The 25,283-nt window shown below is 48.9% G+C and overlaps 1 protein-coding gene across 1 annotated transcript in view; it reads left to right on the top strand.

Annotated features, from left to right (window-relative positions):
* Positions 1 to 616: 616 nt before the first annotated feature.
* Positions 617 to 25,283, top strand: part of large1 (LARGE xylosyl- and glucuronyltransferase 1) — a 215,447-nt gene continuing 190,780 nt past the window's right edge. Inside the window, exon 1 of the mRNA XM_064963116.1 lies at positions 617 to 1,413. The gene's annotated coding sequence lies outside the window, so the exon portion shown is untranslated. The remainder of the gene's footprint in view (positions 1,414 to 25,283) is intronic.

Raw genomic sequence — 25,283 nt, 5'->3', positions numbered from 1 at the left:
CTGCTGTCTGATTGGATGAGGGCTGGAGATAGTGGCTGTCTGATTGGATGAGGGCTGGAGATAGTGGCTGTCTGATTGGATGAGGGCTGGAGATAGTGGCTGTCTGATTGGATGAGGGCTGGAGATAGTGGCTGTCTGATTGGATGAGGGCTGGAGATAGTGGCTGTCTGATAGTGGCTGTCTGATTGGATGAGGGCTGGAGATAGTGGTTACTGTATAAGGCCTGGGAAGCTGCTGTCTGATTGGATGAGGCCTGGTAAGTGGCTGTCTGATTGGATGAGGGCTGGAGATAGTGGTTACTGTATAAGTGTAGACCAATGCATAATAACACCAAAGGTTATATTACTATTGTCTTATAATAGTAACCTAATATATATATATACACACAAACATCATCTGGCCCCTAATAGTAGCCTATCAACTGTCTCTATGGGTGTATTAGCTGCACGGTGCACACTGTTCCATTGTCTACTTTACTGACTCCAATCCATGGAGTTTATACCGGCCATGTTTTACCGGGAGCGCTCCGGTCAGAGGAAGGAGGGGGTCCGGGATGCGCGCTCGTGGATTGGCCGCGACATGCTTGTCACAACCGGAGGAGGCTGGGAAGAAAAGGAGTGTTGTGTATCGAGGACGGCCTCCGTGAAAGTGTGAACACAATCACTGCCGCTGGAACGACCGTCCTGGCGGGTCATACCTCAATCGTTTAGTGAGGATATACGCTTTTACCGGGATATAATGGATATTGACATTGATCTCTGAGTTTGAGAAAAAAGGGGGGACGTTTCATGTCGATTTTTTTTCTTCCCTTGCTGTCTCGGATGCCGCATTTCTTGTTGCTTTGGTCTGTGGCTGGCAGCTGCTCCTCACAGTAGCACGAAACACACACGGCTGCTATTGAAAGAGCGGTGTGTGTGTGTGTGCTGCGATCCAAAAGACTCCCCAATGGAAGGAATTTGTTGATCGCAGCGGGAACGGGTTTTCGGACTCTTTAAAAAAAAACAAGATTAAAAGACATTATCGGCTGTTTGAAAAAGCAGGGCCCGTGTGTCTTTGGGTTGCCACTGGTGCTACTTGCCATTAGCTTGTGCTGCTAACGGAATAAAAGCTGCGTCCCTGGGAAGTGGATTCAACACTGAGCATTACCTTGAGATACACAGTATCACAAACTGAGTCAAACAATTTGCCTCTTTTGGAATCTCTCCTCTCCGTTTTACGCAACACAGAAGGTATCACGTAATGAGTGACATTTTGTTTTGTTCTTCTACCAAATAGCCTTACATTTAAAAGTGGATTAAAAGGAGGACCACCATATTAGTGGAATCAAGTCTGGTTATTTTGGTGTTGGGCTACTGGAGGCTTCCTGCTGTCTCCGGGTAAGAAGACCGTCGGTTGGAGCTTCATCTGCCCCCGGTGAGTTAAATTAGACGGGACCCGTTTGATTCACACAACTGGGCATCTTGGTTACACACCTATTATGACACGTTGGATGCCTGAATAGTGAAAGATGGCACATATTTCATTTTTTAATATTTTTTTTTTACAAGACTTAATTTGAACTATTATGTGGTTTACTTTCATAAGCCAATGAAGTCCTGGTTGAGTGCAGTCTAGATATTATTTTTGGATCTAACATTTTAGAATGAGTGAAAATAAACGCAAATGTGTAGTTTTCTGCATTAGCTCGCTCACTCAACTCTTCACAAGCCTATTGAAATTAAGGTCTGAAAATGGCCCCTTAACCCCCCCCCCTGCATTATTTTAGCCAATGTCAAATATTGAAGTGCCAGACTAGACAACATCTATGAAGTTACTGTGTCATTTCTCCTCCGTTGTCCAAATGACTCCATACATCGATCTATCGAATCAACCTGATGCATTGAATAGACGGTTCACAGAACGGTACATGTTGTGTTTTCATTAGCGGTCTGTCAGCGCGTCCGCGGCGATTTGGGAGCTGTCCTCCTCCTTGGGTCCTGACGCCTGACAGTATTTATTATTATATATATTTCTTACATCAACCCGCCCGGTTGACCGAATTACACATTCACTATTTATGTACAGGAACACAGAAAACAAGAGTCCACTGCATCTTCCTAGTGAAAGGGGGGGGGGGGGGGGGGGGCATCCACGCTGTAGACTTCGCCGATCTGAGATGACTCGTGTCTATTATGAGGACTGTTACAATGCGCGCAAACCGGAGCATCAACATTTGACTGGATGAATTGGGAAGCCGAACAATCTTGCTACTGATAGTCTAGTTTTCCTTTTCATCAGCATAGACACACAAACCCATATTCAGTTTGATTCATGTGGTCAGTTATCAGATGATCATTCGTGGAACGTGTGCGCGTGCGTATGAAATGCTGCTTTTATCCGCTGAGCAAAGTTGTAATTTATTATGCTACTTTCACCTGTTGTATTTATTTATTTTCTTCGCGTGCTTTCTGGGGTATCTATGAGCTAGATGCTGTCAGTCAAGCCGTGCTGCTCTGTACTCACGGTGGGGACTGCTGAGTGTTGGTTCTACAGACACAGTAGATCTGCTTCATGCTCCATTGAAACGTCCACCAATCACTAGACATGTGATTGGAGTGGGACGGCCTATCAGATCGCGATGGGACTTGACGGTAATAAAACCATACGAGGCTTTAGCTTCTCGGGCCACAGAACAGAGAATGGTGATGTTAAAGTGTGTTTGATCTATGACTGAGGAGAGCCTACTGGGAGAGGAGAGGTCCTACACCAGACACTGGCTTTAGTGGGGAGACTGGGAGAGGAGAGGTCCTACACCAGACACTGGCTTTAGTGGGGAGACTGGGAGAGGTCCTACACCAGACACTGACTTTAGTGGGGAGACTGGGAGAGGAGAGGCCCTACACCAGACACTGGCTTTAGTGGGGAGACTGGTAGAGGAGAGGTCCTACACCTGACACTGGCTTTAGTGGGGAGACTGGTAGAGGAGAGGTCCTACACCTGACACTGGCTTTAGTGGGGAGACTGGGAGAGGAGAGGTCCTACACCAGACACTGGCTTTAGTGGGGAGACTGGTAGAGGAGAGGCCCTACACCTGACACTGGCTTTAGTGGGGAGACTGGTAGAGGAGAGGTCCTACACCTGACACTGGCTTTAGTGGGGAGACTATGAGAGGTCCTACACCAGACACTGGCTTTAGTGGGGAGACTGGGAGAGGAGAGGTCCTACACCAGACACTGACTTTAGTGGGGAGACTGGGAGAGGAGAGGTCCTACACCTGACACTGGCTTTAGTGGGGAGACTGGGAGAGGAGAGGTCCTACACCAGACACTGGCTTTAGTGGGGAGACTGGGAGAGGAGAGGTCCTACACCAGACACTGGCTTTAGTGGGGAGACTGGGAGAGGAGTCAGGTCCTACACCAGACACTGGCTTTAGTGGGGAGACTGGGAGAGGAGTCAGGTCCTACACCAGACACTGACTTTAGTGGGGAGACTGGGAGAGGAGAGGTCCTACACCAGACACTGGCTTTAGTGGGGAGACTGGGAGAGGAGAGGTCCTACACCAGACACTGGCTTTAGTGTGGAGACTGGGAGAGGAGAGGTCCTACACCAGACACTGGCTTTAGTGGGGAGACTGGGAGAGGAGAGGTCCTACACCAGACACTGGCTTTAGTGGGGAGACTGGGAGAGGAGTCAGGTCCTACACCAGACACTGGCTTTAGTGGGGAGACTGGGAGAGGAGTCAGGTCCTACACCAGACACTGACTTTAGTGGGGAGACTGGGAGAGGAGAGGTCCTACACCAGACACTGGCTTTAGTGGGGAGACTGGGAGAGGAGAGGTCCTACACCAGACACTGGCTTTAGTGTGGAGACTGGGAGAGGAGAGGTCCTACACCAGACACTGGCTTTAGTGGGGAGACTGGGAGAGGAGAGGTCCTACACCAGACACTGGCTTTAGTGGGGAGACTGGGAGAGGAGTCAGGTCCTACACCAGACACTGGCTTTAGTGGGGAGACTGGGAGAGGAGTCAGGTCCTACACCAGACACTGGCTTTAGTGGGGAGACTGGGAGAGGAGTCAGGTCCAACACCAGACACTGACAGTAGCTGTCCATGGTTCTGCAGCCTACTTGAGTAAGTTGCTCTTCTTTGAACATGCTTGGAACAAATTCTCATTGAATTTTTCTTTTACTCATTAGTGATATAAAAGTCTTACACTCTCTCCCGGTGTTTGTCCGTGTTCGTCCACAAAGAGCAGTAGGTTGTAAATCTGTAACACAACAGGGCAACTGATGAAAGCTAGCATGATTCTGGCTGTGGCTGTGAGTTGGCTAGCCAGAGATGACTGTGAAATATCGAGGACTAAACCAGAGGCAGTATTAGCTTAATTAAATATCTGTGTTGCCGCGATGCAAAGACCATTCTGTATGAGTGTTTCGTCAGTGTCTCATGATGACCTCTGCTGTTTTAAATGAAATGACCTGGTGGCATCTGTAGTTGACCAGCAACGGAGACAGGCCATAGGCCAATGGAGAAAGGCCATAGGCCAACGGAGAAAGGCCATAGGCCAACGGAGAAAGGCCATAGGCCAATGGAGACAGGCCGTAGGCCAATCATATAATTCAAACTATCTATAGACCTATCACATGAATTGCAATTGTATTATCTTATGATTCAATGTTTCACAATGCAGTTGCTGAACGACCTGTCTGTGTAGTTCTCTCCTGGCTGAACTACCTGTCTGTGTAGTTCTCTCCTGGCTGAACTACCTGTCTGTGTAGTTCTCTCCTGGCTGAACTACCTGTCTGTGTAGTTCTCTCCTGGCTGAACTACCTGTCTGTGTAGTTCTCTCCTGGCTGAACTACCTGTCTGTGTAGTTCTCTCCTGATTCCTGGCTGAACGGCCTGTCTGTGTAGTTCTGTCCTGGCTGAACTACCTGTCTGTGTAGTTCTCTCCTGGCTGAACTACCTGTCTGTGTAGTTCTATCCTGGCTGAACGGCCTGTCTGTGTAGTTCTCTCCTGATTCCTGGCTGATCTACCTGTCTGTGTAGTTCTATCCTGGCTGAACTACCTGTCTGTGTAGTTCTATCCTGGCTGAACTACCTGTCTGTGTAGTTCTCTCCTGGCTGAACTACCTGTCTGTGTAGTTCTCTCCTGGCTGAACTACCTGTCTGTGTAGTTCTCTCCTGGCTGAACTACCTGTCTGTGTAGTTCTCTCCTGGCTGAACTACCTGTCTGTGTAGTTCTCTCCTGGCTGAACTACCTGTCTGTGTAGTTCTCTCCTGATTCCTGGCTGAACTACCTGTCTGTGTAGTTCTGTCCTGGCTGAACTACCTGTCTGTGTAGTTCTCTCCTGGCTGAACTACCTGTCTGTGTAGTTCTCTCCTGGCTGAACTACCTGTCTGTGTAGTTCTCTCCTGGCTGAACTACCTGTCTGTGTAGTTCTCTCCTGGCTGAACGGCCTGTCTGTGTAGTTCTCTCCTGGCTGAACTACCTGTCTGTGTAGTTCTCTCCTGATTCCTGGCTGAACTACCTGTCTGTGTAGGTCTATCCTGGCTGAACTACCTGTCTGTGTCATTCTGTCCTGGCTGAACTACCTGTCTGTGTAGGTCTATCCTGGCTGAACTACCTGTCTGTGTCGTTCTGTCCTGGCTGAACTACCTGTCTGTGTAGGTCTATCCTGGCTGAACTACCTGTCTGTGTAGGTCTATCCTGGCTGAACTACCTGTCTGTGTCGTTCTGTCCTGGTTGAAGTACCTGTCTGAGTAGTTCTCTCCTGGCTGAACTACTGTCTGTGTAGTTCTCTCCTGGCTGAACTACCTGTCTGTGTAGTTCTCTCCTGGCTGAACTACCTGTCTGTGTAGTTCTCTCCTGGCTGAACTACCTGTCTGTGTAGTTCTCTCCTGGTTGAACGACCTGTCTGTGTAGTTCTCTCCTGGCTGAACTACCTGTCTGTGTAGTTCTGTCCTGGCTGAACTACCTGTCTGTGTCGTTCTGTCCTGGCTGAACTACCTGTCTGTGTAGTTCTCTCCTGATTCCTGGCTGAACTACCTGTCTGTGTAGTTCTATCCTGGCTGAACAACCTGTCTGTGTAGTTCTCTCCTGATTCCTGGCTGAACTACCTGTCTGTGTAGTTCTCTCCTGGCTGAACTACCTGTCTGTGTAGTTCTCTCCTGGCTGAACTACCTGTCTGTGTAGTTCTCTCCTGGCTGAACGACCTGTCTGTGTAGTTCTCTCCTGGCTGAACTACCTGTTTGTGTAGTTCTCTCCTGGCTGAACTACCTGTCTGTGTAGTTCTCCCCTGGCTGAACTACCTGTCTGTGTAGTTCTCTCCTGATTCCTGGCTGAACTACCTGTCTGTGTAGTTCTCTCCTGGCTGAACTACCTGTCTGTGTAGTTCTCTCCTGGCTGAACTACCTGTCTGTGTAGGTCTCTCCTGGCTGAACTACCTCTCTGTGTAGTTCTCTCCTGGCTGAACTACCTGTCTGTGTAGGTCTCTCCTGGCTGAACTACCTGTCTGTGTCATTCTGTCCTGCCTGAACTACCTGTCTGTGTAGTTCTCTCCTGGCTGAACTACCTGTCTGTGTAGTTCTCTCCTGGCTGAACTACCTGTCTGTGTAGTTCTATCCTGGCTGAACTACCTGTCTGTGTAGTTCTCTCCTGGCTGAACTACATGTCTGTGTAGTTCGCTCCTGGCTGAACTACCTGTCTGTGTAGTTCGCTCCTGGCTGAACTACCTGTCTGTGTAGTTCTCTCCTGATTCCTGGCTGAACTACCTGTCTGTGTAGGTCTATCCTGGCTGAACTACCTGTCTGTGTCGTTCTGTCCTGGCTGAACTACCTGTCTGTGTAGGTCTATCCTGGCTGAACTACCTGTCTGTGTCGTTCTGTCCTGGCTGAACTACCTGTCTGTGTAGGTCTATCCTGGCTGAACTACCTGTCTGTGTAGGTCTATCCTGGCTGAACTACCTGTCTGTGTCGTTCTGTCCTGGCTGAACTACCTGTCTGAGTAGTTCTCTCCTGGCTGAACTACTGTCTGTGTAGTTCTCTCCTGGCTGAACTACCTGTCTGTGTAGTTCTCTCCTGGTTGAACGACCTGTCTGTGTAGTTCTCTCCTGGCTGAACTACCTGTCTGTGTAGTTCTCTCCTGGCTGAACTACCTGTCTGTGTAGTTCTCTCCTGGCTGAACTACCTGTCTGTGTAGTTCTCTCCTGGCTGAACTACCTGTCTGTGTAGTTCTCTCCTGGCTGAACTACCTGTCTGTGTAGTTCTCTCCTGGCTGAACTACCTGTCTGTGTAGTTCTCTCCTGGCTGAACTACCTGTCTGTGTAGTTCTCTCCTGGCTGAACTACCTGTCTGTGTAGTTCTCTCCTGGCTGAACTACCTGTCTGTGTAGTTCTCTCCTGGCTGAACTACCTGTCTGTGTAGTTCTCTCCTGGCTGAACTACCTGTCTGTGTAGTTCTCTCCTGGCTGAACTACCTGTCTGTGTAGTTCTCTCCTGGCTGAACTACCTGTCTGTGTAGTTCTCTCCTGGCTGAACTACCTGTCTGTGTAGTTCTCTCCTGGCTGAACTACCTGTCTGTGTAGTTCTCTCCTGGCTGAACTACCTGTCTGTGTAGTTCTCTCCTGGCTGAACTACCTGTCTGTGTAGTTCTCTCCTGGCTGAACGGCCTGTCTGTGTAGTTCTCTCCTGGCTGATCTTAGACAGGAGGTAATGTAGTAGTTGAACAAGGAGACACTGTATAACGCATAATTATAAAATGCATAATTTGAGTTGAAATGAGTTGTGAGGGGAATGTGATGACAAAGCCTTGTATGTATTTAGAATGCTAATGACGAGTGGTGAGGAAGGAGGGAGAAGGACCTGTGAGGCACAGAAACCACACACACACACACACACACACACACACGGCCTGTGAGGCATATTAAAGCCACCTCTCTGCTCTGCATCTCTCCTCCTCCTCTCGGACGGGTTGAATTAGCAAGCCAAATGTAGAGCAAACAAAATGTGCTCATTTCTGAATTTGGGACGCAGGACAGAAGAGAGAGGAGAAGAGATCTGCATTGCGATCAGTTGAAACTGCAGCCCTAGATCAGTTAATTAGACAGGAAGTAGCTTGTATTAAACATCTCTGACCCTACCTAAACACTGGTCTGGGATCAGATCACCTGGGATGTTAATAGACAGGAAGTAGCTTGTATTAAACATCTCTGACCCTACCTGAACACTGGTCTGGGATCAGATCACCTGGGATGTTAATAGACAGGAAGTAGCTTGTATTAAACATCTCTGACCCGACCTGAACACTGGTCTGGGATCAGATCACCTGGGATGTTAATAGACAGGAAGTAGCTTGTATTAAACATCTCTAACCCTACCTGAACACTGGTCTGGGATCAGATCACCTGGGATGTTAATAGACAGGAAGTAGCTTGTATTAAACATCTCTGACCCTACCTGAACACTGGTCTGGGATAAGATCACCTGGGATGTTAATAGACAGGAAGTAGCTTGTATTAAACATCTCTGACCCTACCTGAACACTGGTCTGGGATCAGATCACCTGGGATGTTAATAGACAGGAAGTAGCTTGTATTAAACATATCTGACCCTACCTGGACACTGGTCTGGGATAAGATCACCTGGGATGTTAATAGACAGGAAGTAGCTTGTATTAAACATCTCTGACCCTACCTGAACACTGGTCTGGGATCAGATCACCTGGGATGTTAATTAGACAGGAAGTAGCTTGTATTAAACATCTCTGACCCTACCTGAACACTGGTCTGGGATCAGATCACCTGGGATGACACGTAGGCTACACTTTCACCTTGACTTGTGTTATATAGACCTGGTGGATTCAGAGACATTGTTTTTCAAGGGGACCATCTCTTCTGGTCATTTGAAAGGATGCTTTTTGGAAGCCAAATTGTGACTCATTTCAGGAAGCTAGGTCACGCGTCACTACCTCACAGGAGAGCCATTTGAACATAAAAATAAAAAGCATCAATCTGTTGTTGTTTTTTTTGTAGCAGAAATGCCCTCTGGAACATGTGCACTTTCATGTGCCTTAATAACATGTGTGTATACCATCTGTAAATATGAATCAAATGGTTAAATTACGAGCCTAGTTAGTTTAGCCACCGAAAAGAGGGGGGGGAACCTTCCCGAGAGCCATGATTGGCTGAGATAATGGGTGGGCTGGACATGTCAAGAGATGAGTTCTGATTGGTCTGCCATATATCACGCTTCTGTCTGTAACATGAGCTGGTCCCGTATGCTTAGGTAATCCTTTCTAATGACGTCGCGTAGTGGAACTGCATATGTGTTGCTCTCCACTTTCCGGAGGACCCCGTTTTGAAATCGGCGGAATTAGAGTATGACGGCTAAGGACAAAATTCTGTCGTTTTTGATTGCAAATGTGCAGACGGAGTCGAAAAGAGAACGCACAGAAGGCTGTTGTATAAAACGCATGTCTCCGGATTACATCTTCAAACTAAGGGGTAACAATGGCAACCGTGACAGAGCGGGAGAAGCATCCATCCGTGTATACGGGTAAGATAGTCCAGTTAGCTACATTTTCAGATATTACACGTTTGTAATTGAAAGTAGTTTACATTTCGAGTGTACTGTTAGCTTTCTAGCTAAAGTTAGCTGGCTGGCTTGCTAGCTAACGTTATGTGTATGATCTGTGTAGTGATATTATTCGTATCTCCAGAGCCATTTGTAATGCTAGTTATAGCCTAATGTTAGCTAGCTAGCTAACATTGAACCTGGTTGGTTAGCTACCTGCAGATTAATGCAGGGTAGTAACATTATGAGCTGGGATTATGTTTCATTGTTTAGCTAGCTAGCTACATGTCTAAACAAAAAGACTCCACTATGTAAGAAAACCATTTCAATAGAATCTTCATGATGTCACTGCGACAACTGTCGATAGACTTGGCAGGTAAATTCGCTCTGGCTATCTACACCGATTTCAGGGCACTCGTATGAGTGTGCCAGAGCGCAGAATAACTGACGAATTTAGGAACGCGTCGAATATGGCCGGTCAGTTAAAGTTGGCAAAAAAGCTAGAAAGGTTAAATGGTTACCAGCAGCACAGTTTCCGTCTCCGATGCTCTGGATAACATAAAAACAGATTAACCGGCTCTGCTAGGGCGGTGTAAAATGGTTCCCTCATTTGTGTCAGGAAGTAGCTAGAAAGCTAGCCAACGTTAGCCAGTTAGCTTGCGTGCTTGACTTCTGTTGTGAGGTCAGAACACTCGGATCAACCCGACTCCTCGGCCAGAGCGTCCAGTGTGAGCTCTGAACGCTCGGATCAACCCGACTCCTCGGCCAGAGCGTCCAGTGTGCTCTCTGAACGCTCGGATCAACCCGACTCCTCGGCCAGAGCGTCCAGTGTGCTCTCTGAGCGCTCCGAGAGCGAAACGCTCTGAGTTTAATGAACGCCCAGAGCGCACTGTGATCACTCTTTAGCACTCCAGATTGAATTTAGGGACACACCCATAGTATAAACCAGCTTTTAGTCTTGAACTCTTTAGTTGTTCAGTACACTACTGAACTCACTCTGTTTAGCACATGGCCTCACATGAATCTTTAAAGAGATGGGTGGAGCTAAGGCTTTAGACAGCGCACTGAGTTTACGGGCGGGGCTATAGTTTACGGGCGGGGCTATAGTTTACGGGCGGGGCTATAGTTTACGGGCGGGGCTGTAGTTTACGGGCGGGGCTGTAGTTTACGGGCGGGGCTGTAGTTTACGGGCGGGGCTGTAGTTTACGGGCGGGGCTGTAGTTTACGGGCGGGGCTGTAGTTTACGGACGGGGCTGTAGTTTACGGGCGGGGCTGTAGTTTATGGGCGGGGCTGTAGTTTATAGGCGGGGCTGTAGTTTACGGGCGGGGCTATAGTTTACGGGCGGGGCTATAGTTTAAGAGGATGTAAACAATGCTGAATAGGTATAAACCAAGAAGAGTTCTCTAGTGGGTGTACCAGAACTTTCAAGGCCCATTTTTCAATTTTAAAGTAGTCTACTTTCATCCAATTAAAAAACAACTCACAATTGATAATTCTGCTGCATCAGACCGACTGGAGCCGTTCTGTTGGTTTAAAGACTTTCCAAGGCTGGAGTCATTTTTATTTGGTTACGGACAATATTTTTCTTAGGCTTTGTCTTAGGGCTCATTTATAGATTTTTTGGGGATCAAGTCAGCTTGATACACCAATTAGCATCCAGTGTAATAACTCATGTCCAATTAGCATCCAGTGTAATCCCTAATAACCCTTCTGTATCTGCTTCCTCCTCTTCATCACGCTTCATACTTTTAACATTAACAAGGAACTAATAAATCATTTGGTTGCCATCTAACTGCTTTGAAATATAATCTCTTATTCATTCGTCCTCACTGATCTACTCTAATTGAGCCCAAATGCTCCTAATGAAAACTAATTTGTTTCCTTGATTACAAATCAGAAATGCTACATCTCCCGTCTATCTTTTTTTTCTTCAATATTTACTATTTCAAGGTTTTGGTTCTGTTGGATGCTTGGGTCTTTACTGTCCGTCCGTCCGTCCGTCCCACTGATGGATGTGACCAGGGGGGAGAAGTTACAGTACAGTGGTCAGAGGCCTGTCTCTCCTCTGGGGATCCACATCCTCATTTTCTCTAGTAGAGAGCTCTGTCCAGGACATCGTCCTCATTTCCCCCAGTAGAGAGCTCTGTCCAGGACATCGTCCTCATTTCCCCCAGTAGAGAGCTCTGTCCAGGACATCGTCCTCATTTCCCCCAGTAGAGAGCTCTGTCCAGGACATCGTCCTCATTTCCCCCAGTAAGAGCTCTGTCCAGGACATCGTCCTCATTTCCCCAGTAGAGAGCTCTGTCCAGGACATCATCCTCATTTCCCCCAGTAGAGAGCTCTGTCCAGGACATCGTCCTCATTTCCCCAGTAGAGAGCTCTGTCTCTGTCCAGGACATCGTCCTCATTTTCCCCAGTAGAGAGCTCTGTCTCTGTCCAGGACATCGTCCTCATTTCCCCCAGTAGAGAGCTCTGTCTCTGTCCAGGACATCGTCCTCATTTCCCCCAGTAGAGAGCTCTGTCTCTGTCCAGGACATCGTCCTCATTTCCCCCAGTAGAGAGCTCTGTCCAGGACATCGTCCTCATTTTCCCCAGTAAAGAGCTCTGTCCAGGACATCGTCCTCATTTTCCCCAGTAGAGAGCTCTGTCTCTGTCCAGGACATCGTCCTCATTTTCCCCAGTAGAGAGCTCTGTCTCTGTCCAGGACATCGTCCTCATTTTCCCCAGTAGAGAGCTCTGTCCAGGACATCGTCCTCATTTCCCCCAGTAGAGAGCTCTGTCCAGGACATCGTCCTCATTTCCCCCAGTAGAGAGCTCTGTCCAGGACATCGTCCTCATTTCCCCCAGTAGAGAGCTCTGTCCAGGACATCGTCCTCATTTTCCCCAGTAAAGAGCTCTGTCCAGGACATCGTCCTCATTTCCCCCAGTAAAGAGCTCTGTCCAGGACATCGTCCTCATTTCCCCCAGCAGAGAGCTCTGTCTCTGTCCAGGACATCATCCTCATTTTCCCCAGTAGAGAGCTCTGTCCAGGACATCATCCTCATTTCCCCCAGTAGAGAGCTCTGTCTCTGTCCAGGACATCATCCTCATTTTCCCCAGTAGAGAGCTCTGTCCAGGACATCATCCTCATTTCCCCCAGTAGAGAGCTCTGTCTCTGTCCAGGACATCATCCTCATTTCCCCCAGTAGAGAGCTCTGTCTCTGTCCAGGACATCGTCCTCATTTCCCCCAGTAGAGAGCTCTGTCCAGGACATCATCCTCATTTCCCCCAGTAGAGAGCTCTGTCCAGGACATCGTCCTCATTTCCCCCAGTAGAGAGCTCTGTCCAGGACATCATCCTCATTTCCCCCAGTAGAGAGCTCTGTCCAGGACATCGTCCTCATTTCCCCCAGTAGAGAGCTCTGTCCAGGACATCGTCCTCATTTTCCCCAGTAAAGAGCTCTGTCTCTGTCCAGGACATCGTCCTCATTTTCCCCAGTAGAGAGCTCTGTCCAGGACATCGTCCTCATTTCCCCCAGTAGAGAGCTCTGTCCAGGACATCGTCCTCATTTCCCCCAGTAGAGAGCTCTGTCCAGGACATCGTCCTCATTTCCCCCAGTAGAGAGCTCTGTCCAGGACATCGTCCTCATTTTCCCCAGTAAAGAGCTCTGTCCAGGACATCGTCCTCATTTCCCCCAGTAAAGAGCTCTGTCCAGGACATCGTCCTCATTTCCCCCAGCAGAGAGCTCTGTCTCTGTCCAGGACATCATCCTCATTTTCCCCAGTAGAGAGCTCTGTCCAGGACATCATCCTCATTTCCCCCAGTAGAGAGCTCTGTCTCTGTCCAGGACATCATCCTCATTTTCCCCAGTAGAGAGCTCTGTCCAGGACATCATCCTCATTTCCCCCAGTAGAGAGCTCTGTCTCTGTCCAGGACATCATCCTCATTTCCCCCAGTAGAGAGCTCTGTCTCTGTCCAGGACATCGTCCTCATTTCCCCCAGTAGAGAGCTCTGTCCAGGACATCATCCTCATTTCCCCCAGTAGAGAGCTCTGTCCAGGACATCGTCCTCATTTCCCCCAGTAGAGAGCTCTGTCCAGGACATCATCCTCATTTCCCCCAGTAGAGAGCTCTGTCCAGGACATCGTCCTCATTTCCCCCAGTAGAGAGCTCTGTCCAGGACATCGTCCTCATTTTCCCCAGTAAAGAGCTCTGTCTCTGTCCAGGACATCGTCCTCATTTTCCCCAGTAGAGAGCTCTGTCCAGGACATCGTCCTCATTTCCCCCAGTAGAGAGCTCTGTCCAGGACATCGTCCTCATTTTCCCCAGTAGAGAGCTCTGTCCAGGACATCGTCCTCATTTCCCCCAGTAGAGAGCTCTGTCCAGGACATCGTCCTCATTTCCCCCAGTAGAGAGCTCTGTCCAGGACATCGTCCTCATTTTCCCCAGTAGAGAGCTCTGTCCAGGACATCGTCCTCATTTTCCCCAGTAGAGAGCTCTGTCTCTGTCCAGGACATCGTCCTCATTTCCCCCAGTAGAGAGCTCTGTCCAGGACATCGTCCTCATTTTCCCCAGTAGAGAGCTCTGTCCAGGACATCGTCCTCATTTTCCCCAGTAAAGAGCTCTGTCTCTGTCCAGGACATCGTCCTCATTTCCCCCAGTAGAGCTCTGTCCAGGACATCGTCCTCATTTTCCCCAGTAGAGAGCTCTGTCCAGGACATCGTCCTCATTTTCCCCAGTAGAGAGCTCTGTCCAGGACATCGTCCTCATTTCCCCCAGTAGAGAGCTCTGTCCAGGACATCGTCCTCATTTCCCCCAGTAGAGAGCTCTGTCTCTGTCCAGGACATCGTCCTCATTTTCCCCAGTAGAGAGCTCTGTCCAGGACATCGTCCTCATTTCCCCCAGTAGAGAGCTCTGTCCAGGACATCGTCCTCATTTTCCCCAGTAGAGAGCTCTGTCCAGGACATCGTCCTCATTTTCCCCAGTAGAGAGCTCTGTCTCTGTCCAGGACATCGTCCTCATTTTCCCCAGTAGAGAGCTCTGTCCAGGACATCGTCCTCATTTTCCCCAGTAGAGAGCTCTGTCCAGGACATCGTCCTCATTTTCCCCAGTAGAGAGCTCTGTCCAGGACATCGTCCTCATTTCCCCCAGTAGAGAGCTCTGTCTCTGTCCAGGACATCGTCCTCATTTCCCCCAGTAAAGAGCTCTGTCTCTGTCCAGGACATCGTCCTCATTTTCCCAGTAGAGAGCTCTGTCCAGGACATCGTCCTCATTTCCCCCAGTAAAGAGCTCTGTCCAGGACATCGTCCTCATTTCCCCCAGTAGAGAGCTCTGTCCAGGACATCATCCTCATTTCCCCCAGTAAAGAGCTCTGTCCAGGACATCATCCTCATTTCCCCCAGTAGAGAGCTCTGTCCAGGACATCGTCCTCATTTCCCCCAGTAGAGAGCTCTGTCCAGGACATCATCCTCATTTCCCCCAGTAAAGAGCTCTGTCCAGGACATCGTCCTCATTTCCCCCAGTAAAGAGCTCTGTCTCTGTCCAGGACATCGTCCTCATTTCCCCCAGTAAAGAGCTCTGTCTCTGTCCAGGACATCGTCCTCATTTTCCCCAGTAGAGAGCTCTGTCCAGGACATCGTCCTCATTTCCCCCAGTAGAGAGCTCTGTCTCTGTCCAGGACATCGTCCTCATTTCCCCCAGTAAAGAGCTCTGTCTCTGTCCAGGACATCGTCCTCATTTTCCCAGTAGAGAGCTCTGTCCAGGACATCGTCCTCATTTCCCCCAGTAAAGAGCTCTGTCCAGGACATCGTCCTCATTTCCCCCAGTAGAGAGCTCTGTCCAGGACATCATCCTCATTTCCCCCAGTAAAGAGCTCTGTCCAGGACATCATCCTCATTTCCCCCAGTAGAGAGCTCTGTCCAGGACATCGTCCTCATTTCCCCCAGTAGAGAGCTCTGTCCAGGACATCATCCTCATTTCCCCCAGTAAAGAGCTCTGTCCAGGACATCGTCCTCATTTCCCTCAGTAAAGAGCTCTGTCTCTGTCCAGGACATCGTCCTCATTTCCCCCAGTAAAGAGCTCTGTCTCTGTCCAGGACATCGTCCTCATTTTCCCCAGTAGAGAGCTCTGTCCAGGACATCATCCTCATTTCCCCCAGTAGAGAGCTCTGTCCAGGACATCATCCTCATTTCCCCCAGTAGAGAGCTCTGTCTCTGTCCAGGACATCGTCCTCATTTTCCCCAGTAGAGAGCTCTGTCTCTGTCCAGGACATCGTCCTCATTTCCCCCAGTAGAGAGCTCTGTCCAGGACATCGTCCTCATTTCCCCCAGTAGAGAGCTCTGTCCAGGACATCGTCCTCATTTTCCCCAGTAGAGAGCTCTGTCCAGGACATCGTCCTCATTTTCCCCAGTAGAGAGCTCTGTCCAGGACATCGTCCTCATTTCCCCCAGTAGAGAGCTCTGTCCAGGACATCGTCCTCATTTCCCCAGTAGAGAGCTCTGTCCAGGACATCGTCCTCATTTTCCCCAGTAGAGAGCTCTGTCCAGGACATCATCCTCATTTCCCCCAGTAGAGAGCTCTGTCCAGGACATCATCCTCATTTTCCCCAGTAGAGAGCTCTGTCTCTGTCCAGGACATCGTCCTCATTTTCCCCAGTAGAGAGCTCTGTCTCTGTCCAGGACATCGTCCTCATTTCCCCCAGTAGAGAGCTCTGTCCAGGACATCGTCCTCATTTCCCCCAGTAAAGAGCTCTCTCTCTGACCAGGAAATATGCCACATATTTCAGCCTGGTTCATTATCATATCTACTTCTAATTCTGACACTTTCACAGAATAAAATATTGCGATATCTGGGTTAATGAATGTTGCCGACAGGGAATGGGATGTGTTCCCTACGGCTGCGTAGTGATATCTTTTTATGATGAGGTGTGCTCCGCCCTGATAAAGCAGCATTATAAACCACACTTCTAGAAGACATTAACTGTAGCTGTGAAAATGAATCTTTCTCCTTCTCGTAGTCCCTCGAACATGGCTGTGCTTACTGCAGGAGCAATGGCGGCCCCTGTCATTCAGGGCAGGTTGGGACACAGCCTGGTTTGCATGTTATATTGACATTAATGAGTATCACACATCAGTTTGCAAACAATGTAATGAGTTAATGAAGCCGCATAATAAACATTCTATTTTTCTTTGTTTTCTTGATTTAAAGGCAGCTCCAAAATGCAGATGTTTCAACCTCGATCAGTGCTTTCTGTGGGGGTGGGGCAGCCAGTGGGAAATACAGAGAGTAAGGTAACGTTCTCTAGTTACGCTGTGATTGGCTCAGTATTCTGTCACTCATGGGGGACACTACATCACTGCAGAATCTACAGGGAGAGCTAGACAGTTCACGCCCCCATTGGGTGTTGCCAGAGAGTTACATTAGAAGTGCCCGTCCAAAACGGCTCAAGGTCATTGGCCACAGATAAAAATGATGTCCCAATCACGTTATATCTACCCCTCAACTATGATTGGACGGATCATGTCAACCTCATACTTTCAAAATCATAGCTAGCAGTCGTCATCATGAATCACGTCGACAATCTACTGGCAAATCCTTGTCAATTATAGATGAAATGTATCGATGCTCATCGGCCATCGGGCATAAACATTACACAACACGTCGGAATTCAACAAGGAGTGGTTTGGAAGGAATCCGTTGCAAAGCAATCCCTATTTTGCTTCCCCTGCCTGCTATTCAGTGGACTGGGGGTGTGGTCCAAGTCTGGGTTTAAGGGTCTCTTTTCCAACCTTAAAATGATAAACATTCATATGCAAAACCACGGGCCAGAAAAGGTTGAATACATTGGCCAGACAGAGATGAACGTTCCTCGGTTCCTAGTGAATACGTCCCGTCTCCCAGACAGAGATGAACGTTCCTCGGTTCCTAGTGAATACGTCCCGTCTCCCAGACAGAGATGAACGTTCCTCGGTTCCTAGTGAATACGTCCCGTCTCCCAGACAGAGATGAACGTTCCTTGGTTCCTAGTGAATACGTCCCGTCTCCCAGACAGAGATGAACGTTCCTCGGTTCCTAGTGAATACGTCCCGTCTCCCAGACAGAGATGAACGTTCCTCGGTTCCTAGTGAATACGTCCCGTCTCCCAGACAGAGATGAACGTTCCTCGGTTCCTAGTGAATACGTCCCGTCTCCCAGACAGAGATGAACGTTCCTCGGTTCCTAGTGAATACGACCCCTGGTCTCCCAGACAGAGATGAATGTTCCTCGGTTCCTAGTGAATACGTCCCGTTCCTCGGTTCCTAGTGAATACGACCCCTGGTCTCCCAGACAGAGAGATGAACGTTCCTCGGTTCCTAGTGAATAAGACCCCATGACTTCTGCTGCAAGACAACTGGAAACTGGGATATGGGAAATCTGACTTCATTGAGTTCAAGACAACTGGGAACTCGGGGGGGGCGGGACGGGCGGGACACAAGCTCCAACTGGGGAAAATACGTTTTGAACGGACATCCAACTGGGAATTACAAGTCGGGACCTCTGGCTTCTTTCTAGAGCTCTGACCTGAAGATCACTTTGTATTTTTCCAAGGTCCTATTTGTCTTGAAAGCAGCATAAATCCATAGAATGCCCGGCTTTGATGACAAAGTTTCACGTCAAAATTTGCCCACACGAAGGACCGCCGTGCCACCTTCCTGTTCAAGTGAACACAGCACAACAATGGTGAGTCCAAAAATGTCCAGTACGCTGCTGCATGAATGATGTAGTATTCCAGGGAGAGATGTAGACTGTAGCTAAGAAAGTCATACTAAGTGTATGTTGTGCTGTAAGCTGTTAGTAGCACATGTGCCTCACCCTAATAATGTGGTCTATTTACCCCTCTTAATTTAGCCTACTGTTCTGACTTGGTGGGGCACATGCAGCCTACAGCCTGTTTTTAGAGAAATGTCATCATCAAATATTGTAAAAGCTTTCATTGTCTGTTTATATGCACCCATTATTTATCCTACGGTTCTGACTTGGTGGTGCACATGTAGCCTATAACCTATTTTTAGAGAAATGTAATCATCAAATATTGTAAAAGCTTTCATTGTCTGTTTATAAGCCCCCTTTATTTATCCTACGGTTCTGACTTGGTGTACAGGGAGTACACTGTAAGAACGGCCCATGTTCTGAATTCTGTCATTGTATGTTTCAAAAGTACTGAACAAATAGTTATATTGACTAATGTTACGTCCATCCGAGCTCGCTCATTAATGTCTTAATGTCTTAAAATGACGGATTGCCTCTTATCCACTCATCATTCACTTATGCCGTAGTCTGTACATCTCAATTGTCAGCAGAAACCACGTTTGTTTTAACTGAGTCAGCCGTATCAGCTATGTTTTTTTAAAATTAAAGGCAGTAAATTTGGCAGGAGGAACTGTTTGGCTGCCAGACACGGCTCCGCTGATAACCAGGTGTAGCCGTGGTAAGGATTCACTCCATGGTGCTGAACAGAAGGCTCTGCTGTTGGGACAGCTTTATGTCGGCCATAACAGTTTGTGGGCACCGTTTGTCACCGTTACAGTGCAGTTAATGTATTGTTTAGTGTTTGTGGCTTTGCTGACGTGTATATAAAAAATCATGTTGAGTTTGAGCTCCACCAAGATTTACATCCTGAAAACAGAACTGTACTGGAGTGATACTACTTAAGTAAAAATACTTTAAAGTACTACTTAGGTCGTTTTTTGTGGTATCTGTACCTTACTTTACTATTTATATTTTTGACAACTTTTACTTCACTACATTCCTAAAGAAAATACTGTACTTTTTACTCCAAACATTTTCCCTGATACCCAAACGTACTCGTTACATGTTGAATGCTTAGCAGGACAGGAAAATGGTCCAATTCACACACTTATCAAGAGAACATCCTTGGTCGTCCCTACTGTCTCTAATCTGGAGGACTCACTAAACAGAGAACATCCCTGGTCATCCCTACTGTCTCTGATCTGGAGTACTCACTAAACAGAGAACAACCCTGGTCATCCCTACTGCCTCTGATCTGGAGGACTCACTAAACAGAGAACATCCCTGGTCATCCCTACTGCCTCTGATCTGGAGGACTCACTCAAACACATGCTTAGTTTGTAATTTATGCCTGAGTGTTGGACAATGTCGTGTGTCTGAGTGTGTCTGAGTGTGTCGGAGTGTGTCGGAGTGTGTCGGAGTGTGTCGGAGTGTGTCGGAGTGTGTCGGAGTGTGTCGGAGTGTGTCGGAGTGTGTCGGAGTGTGCCGGAGTGTGCCGGAGTGTGCCGGAGTGTGCCGCTGGCTATCTGTCAAAATAAATAACTGTCCTGTCTGGTTTGCTTCATATAAGGAATTTGAATTGTTTTTACTTTTGATACTTAAGACTTTTACTCGAGTAAAAGGGGGATAACGCCTGGCGTTCTAGAACACTCGGGGATAACGCCCGGCGTTCTAGAACACTCGGGGATAACGCCCGGCGTTCTAGAACACTCGGGGATAACGCCCGGCGTTCTAGAACACTCGGGGATAACGCCCGGCGTTCTAGAACACTCGGGGATAACGCCCGGCGTTCTCGAACACTCGGGGATAACGCCTGGCTTCTCGAACACTCGGGGATAACGCCTGGCGTTCTCAAACACTCGGGGATAACGCCTGGCGTTCTCGAACACTTGGGGATAACGCCTGGCGTTCTCGAACACTCGGGGATAACGCCTGGCGTTCTCGAACACTCGGGGATAACGCCTGGCGTTCTCGAACACTCGGGGATAACGCCTGGCGTTCTCGAACACTCGGGGATAACGCCTGGCGTTCTCGAACACTCGGGGATAACGCCTGGCGTTCTCGAACACTCGGGGATAACTCCCGCTACAGAGTGTTGTGTTCATTGGTTGTGACACAGTGTGCATCGCTAGTTGAAGGTAACCTGTGGCAGTAGGTGGGTGTCATGTGTTTGGTGTATTATTTCATGAAGTAAGGACTAGTTTGTGCCTCTGGGGTGGTTTCATAGCCAACTAACTCCTACATACAGGAGGTCCTCCTACGTACAGGAGGTCATCCTACATACAGGAGGTCCTCCTACATACAGGAGGTCCTCCTACATACAGGAGGTCCTCCTACGTACAGGAGGTCCTCCTACGTACAGGAGGTCCTCCTACGTACAGGAGGTCATCCTACGTACAGGAGGTCCTCCTACGTACAGGAGGTCCTCCTACATACAGGAGGTCCACCTACATACAGGTCATCCTACATACAGGAGGTCATCCTACGTACAGGAGGTCATCCTACGTACAGGAGGTCCACCTACATACAGGAGGTCCACCTACATACAGGAGGTCCACCTACGTACAGGAGGTCATCCTACGTACAGGAGGTCCACCTACGTACAGGAGGTCCACCTACGTACAGGAGGTCCACCTACGTACAGGAGGTCCACCTACATACAGGAGGTCCACCTACGTACAGGAGGTCATCCTACGTACAGGAGGTCCTCCTACGTACAGGAGGTCCACCTACATACAGGTCATCCTACGTACAGGAGGTCATCCTACATACAGGAGGTCATCCTACGTACAGGAGGTCATCCTACGTACAGGAGGTCATCCTACGTACAGGAGGTCCTCCTACGTACAGGAGGTCCTCCTACGTACAGGAGGTCCACCTACGTACAGGAGGTCCTCCTACATACAGGAGGTCCACCTACGTACAGGAGGTCCACCTACGTACAGGAGGTCCACCTACGTACAGGAGGTCCACCTACGTACAGGAGGTCCACCTACGTACAGGAGGTCCACCTACATACAGGAGGTCCACCTACGTACAGGAGGTCATCCTACGTACAGGAGGTCATCCTACATACAGGAGGTCCACATGCGTACAGGAGGTCATCCTACGTACAGGAGGTCATCCTACGTACAGGAGGTCCACATGCGTACAGGAGGTCATCCTACGTACAGGAGGTCATCCTACGTACAGGAGGTCATCCTACGTACAGGAGGTCCACCTACGTACAGGAGGTCATCCTACGTACAGGAGGTCATCCTACATACAGGAGGTCATCCTACATACAGGAGGTCATCCTACATACAGGAGGTCCTCCTACGTACAGGAGGTCCACCTACACACAGGAGGTCATCCTACACACAGGAGGTCCTCCTACATACAGGAGGTCCACCTACACACAGGAGGTCATCCTACACACAGGAGGTCCTCCTACATACAGGAGGTCATCCCATCCTACATACAGGAGGTCCACCTACATACAGGAGGTCATCCTACATACAGGAGGTCATCCTACATACAGGAGGTCATCCCATCCTACATACAGGAGGTCCACCTACATACAGGAGGTCCTCCTACATACAGGAGATCATCCCATCCTACATACAGGAGGTCCACCTACATACAGGAGGTCATCCTACATACAGGAGGTCATCCTACATACAGGAGGTCATCCCATCCTACGTACGGGAGGTCCTCCTACACACAGCATTCCAAAAGGCTTCTGTACTTTCAACTGAATGGTTTAATGCTCAGGTTAGGTAACAGAATGAAAAATGTAAGGTTGTAACCCCACCTTCGCCGTCAATATGTTTTCTAAAGCACGGAGCGGTTCACTCCCACAGTAGTACATCTCTGTTCTCTTGTCAGCGTCATATTCTACTGTTTTAACCTGCGGCCACTCTTATCATGTTGAGAAACACTTCACTCTGCCTGCTTGGAGAGATAGTGGGGGGGAGGGCTCTCCACTTTGGTGTTTCTCTCTCTCTCTCTGTCTCTCCGTTTTCCACCATAATTTGCAAATAAATTCATTGAAAATCCTACAATGTGATTTTCTGGATTTTTTTTTCTTCTCATTTTGTCTGTCATAGTTGAAGTGTACCTATGATGAAAATTACAGGCCTCTCATCTTTTTAAGTGGGAGAACTTGCACAATCGGTGGCTGACTAAATACTTTTTTGCCCCACTGTAAGTGTCTCCAATATATTTGGCAGGAGGTTAGGAAGTGCAGCTCAGTTTCCAGCTCATTTTGTGGGCAGTGAGTACATAGCCTGTCTTCTCTTGAGATCCAGGTCTGCCTACTGCTCTGCTCACTGAGTCTGTGCATAGTCAAAGCTTTCCTTAAGTTTGGGTCAGTCACAGTGGTCAGGTATTCTACCAATGTGTACTCTCTGTTTAGGGCCAAATAGGATTCTAGTTTGCTCAGTTTTTTTTGTTAACTACTTGACACATAGGAAATAATTATATTTTTTGTTTTCTCATGATTTGGTTGGGTCTTATTGTGTTGCTGTCCTGGGGCTCTGTGGGGTCTAATTGTGTTGCTGTCCTGGGGCTCTGTGGGGTGTGTTTGTGTTTGTGAACAGAGCCCCAGGACCAGCTTGCTTAGGAGACTCTTCTCCAGGTTCATCTCTCTGTAGGTGATGACTTTGGTATGGAAGGTTTGGGAATCGATTCCTTTTAGGTGGTTGTAGAAAATAACGGCTATTTTCTGTATTTTGATAATTAGTGGGTATCGGCCTAATTCTGCTCTGCATTATTTGGTGTTCAACGTTGTACACGGAGGATATTTTAGCAGAATGTTGCATGCTCTCTCTCGTCTTGTCCTCTCTCTCTCTCTCTTGTCCTCTCTCTCTATCCCTCCCCTCTCACTCTTGTCCTCTCTCTCGTCTTGTCCTCTCTCTCTCTCTCTCTCCCCTCTTTCTCTTGTCCTCTCTCTCTCTCTCTCTCTCTCTCTCTCTCTCTCTCTCATCTTGTCCCCTCTCTATCCCTCCTCTCTCGCTCTTGTCCTTTCTCTCTCCTTTCTCTCTCACTCGTCCTCCCTCTCTCTCGTCCTTGCTATCCACCTCTCCAGCTGTTTGGACACCTGTTGGGAAGGGAAGGGAGAGCAGGCCGACATCTTTCATGTTTCCACTTCAAAGCAGTTATGATCTGAGTCGTGGCCCTGCTATTGCTCAAAGTCAAGGAAGTTACAAGACTAAGATACTAGCATTTCAAGACTCCAGGTTAGTTTCTTACACAGAGCCTTCGCTCTGAGTCTGTCTGACAGTCTGTTGTCATGGTGAATGGCCATGACGTCTGAGTCAGTCTGTTGTCATGGTGAATGGCCATGATGTCTGAGTCAGTCAGTCTGACAGTCTGTTGTCATGGGGAATGGCCATGATGTCTGAGTCAGTCAGTCTGACAGTCTGTTGTCATGGTGAATGGCCATGATGTCTGAGTCAGTCTGACAGTCTGTTGTCATGGTGAATGGCCATGATGTCTAAGTCAGTCAGTCTGACAGTCTGTTGTCATGGTGAATGGCTATGATGTCTGAGTCAGTCTGACAGTCTGTTGTCATGGGGAATGGCCATGATGTCTGAGTCAGTCAGTCTGACAGTCTGTTGTCATGGTGAGTCCGTCTTCCCGAAACTCTTTGACGGGACCAAATGTTGACATCACCCGGAGCTGAGTAATGATCTGTGTCACTGAGGACTTCAGGAATCATTTCTTACAGTTGGATCGCTGTTCACCAGGACCTATTTATCCTGTCATAAAAGGTGAGACTGGGGTTGTCTCTGTCCAGGATGTTGTGAGACTGGGGGTGTCTCTGTCCAGGATGTTATGAGACTGGGGTTGTCTCTGTCCAGGATGGTATGAGACTGGGGTTGTCTCTGTCCAGGATGGTATGAGACTGGGGTTGTCTCTGTCCAGGATGTTATGAGACTGGGGGTGTCTCTGTCCAGGATGTTATGAGACTGGGGGTGTCTCTGTCCAGGATGTTGTGAGACTGGGGGTGTCTCTGTCCAGGATGTTATGAGACTGGGGTTGTCTCTGTCCAGGATGTTATGAGACTGGGGTTGTCTCTGTCCAGGATGTTGTGAGACTGGGGGTGTCTCTGTCCAGGATGTTATGAGACTGGGGTTGTCTCTGTCCAGGATGTTATGAGACTGGGGGTGTCTCTGTCCAGGATGTTATGAGACTGGGGGTGTCTCTGTCCAGGATGTTATGAGACTGGGGTTGTCTCTGTCCAGGATGTTGTGAGACTAGGGTTGTTCTGTCCAGGATGGTATGAGACTGGGGTTGTCTCTGTCCAGGATGTTATGAGACTGGGGTTGTCTCTGTCCAGGATGTTATGAGCTGCCCCGGTCGACTGGCTATACTCAGGGCTATGCCCCGCCAGAGCTGCCCCGGTCGACTGGCTATACTCAGGGATATGCCCCGCTAGGGCTGCCCCGGTCGACTGGCTATACTCAGGGCTATGCCCCGCTAGAGCAGCCCCGGTCGACTGGCTATACTCAGGGATATGCCCCGCTAGAGCTGCCCCGGTCGACTGGCTATACTCAGGGATATGCCCTGCTAGAGCAGCCCCGGTCGACTGGCTATACTCAGGGCTATGCCCCGCTAGAGCTGCCCCGGACGACTGGCTATACTCAGGGCTATGCCCCGCTAGAGCTGCCCCGGTCGACTGGCTATACTCAGGGCTATGCCCCGCTAGAGCTGCCCCGGTCGACTGGCTATACTCAGGGATATGCCCCGCTAGAGCTGCCCCGGTCGACTGGCTATACTCAGGGATATGCCCCGCTAGAGCTGCCCTGGTCGACTGGCTATACTCAGGGATATGCCCCGCTAGAGCTGCCCCGGTCGACTGGCTATACTCAGGGATATGCCCCGCTAGAGCTGCCCTGGTCGACTGGCTATACTCAGGGATATGCCCCGCTAGAGCTGCCCCGGTCGACTGGCTATACTCAGGGATATGCCCTGCTAGAGCTGCC

The sequence above is a fragment of the Oncorhynchus masou genome, unplaced genomic scaffold, assembly GCF_036934945.1.
Source record: "Oncorhynchus masou masou isolate Uvic2021 unplaced genomic scaffold, UVic_Omas_1.1 unplaced_scaffold_679, whole genome shotgun sequence".
NCBI lineage: Eukaryota > Metazoa > Chordata > Actinopteri > Salmoniformes > Salmonidae > Oncorhynchus > Oncorhynchus masou.
Note: the sequence above shows the minus strand (reverse complement) of the source record. Positions and strands in the feature narration are given on the sequence as shown.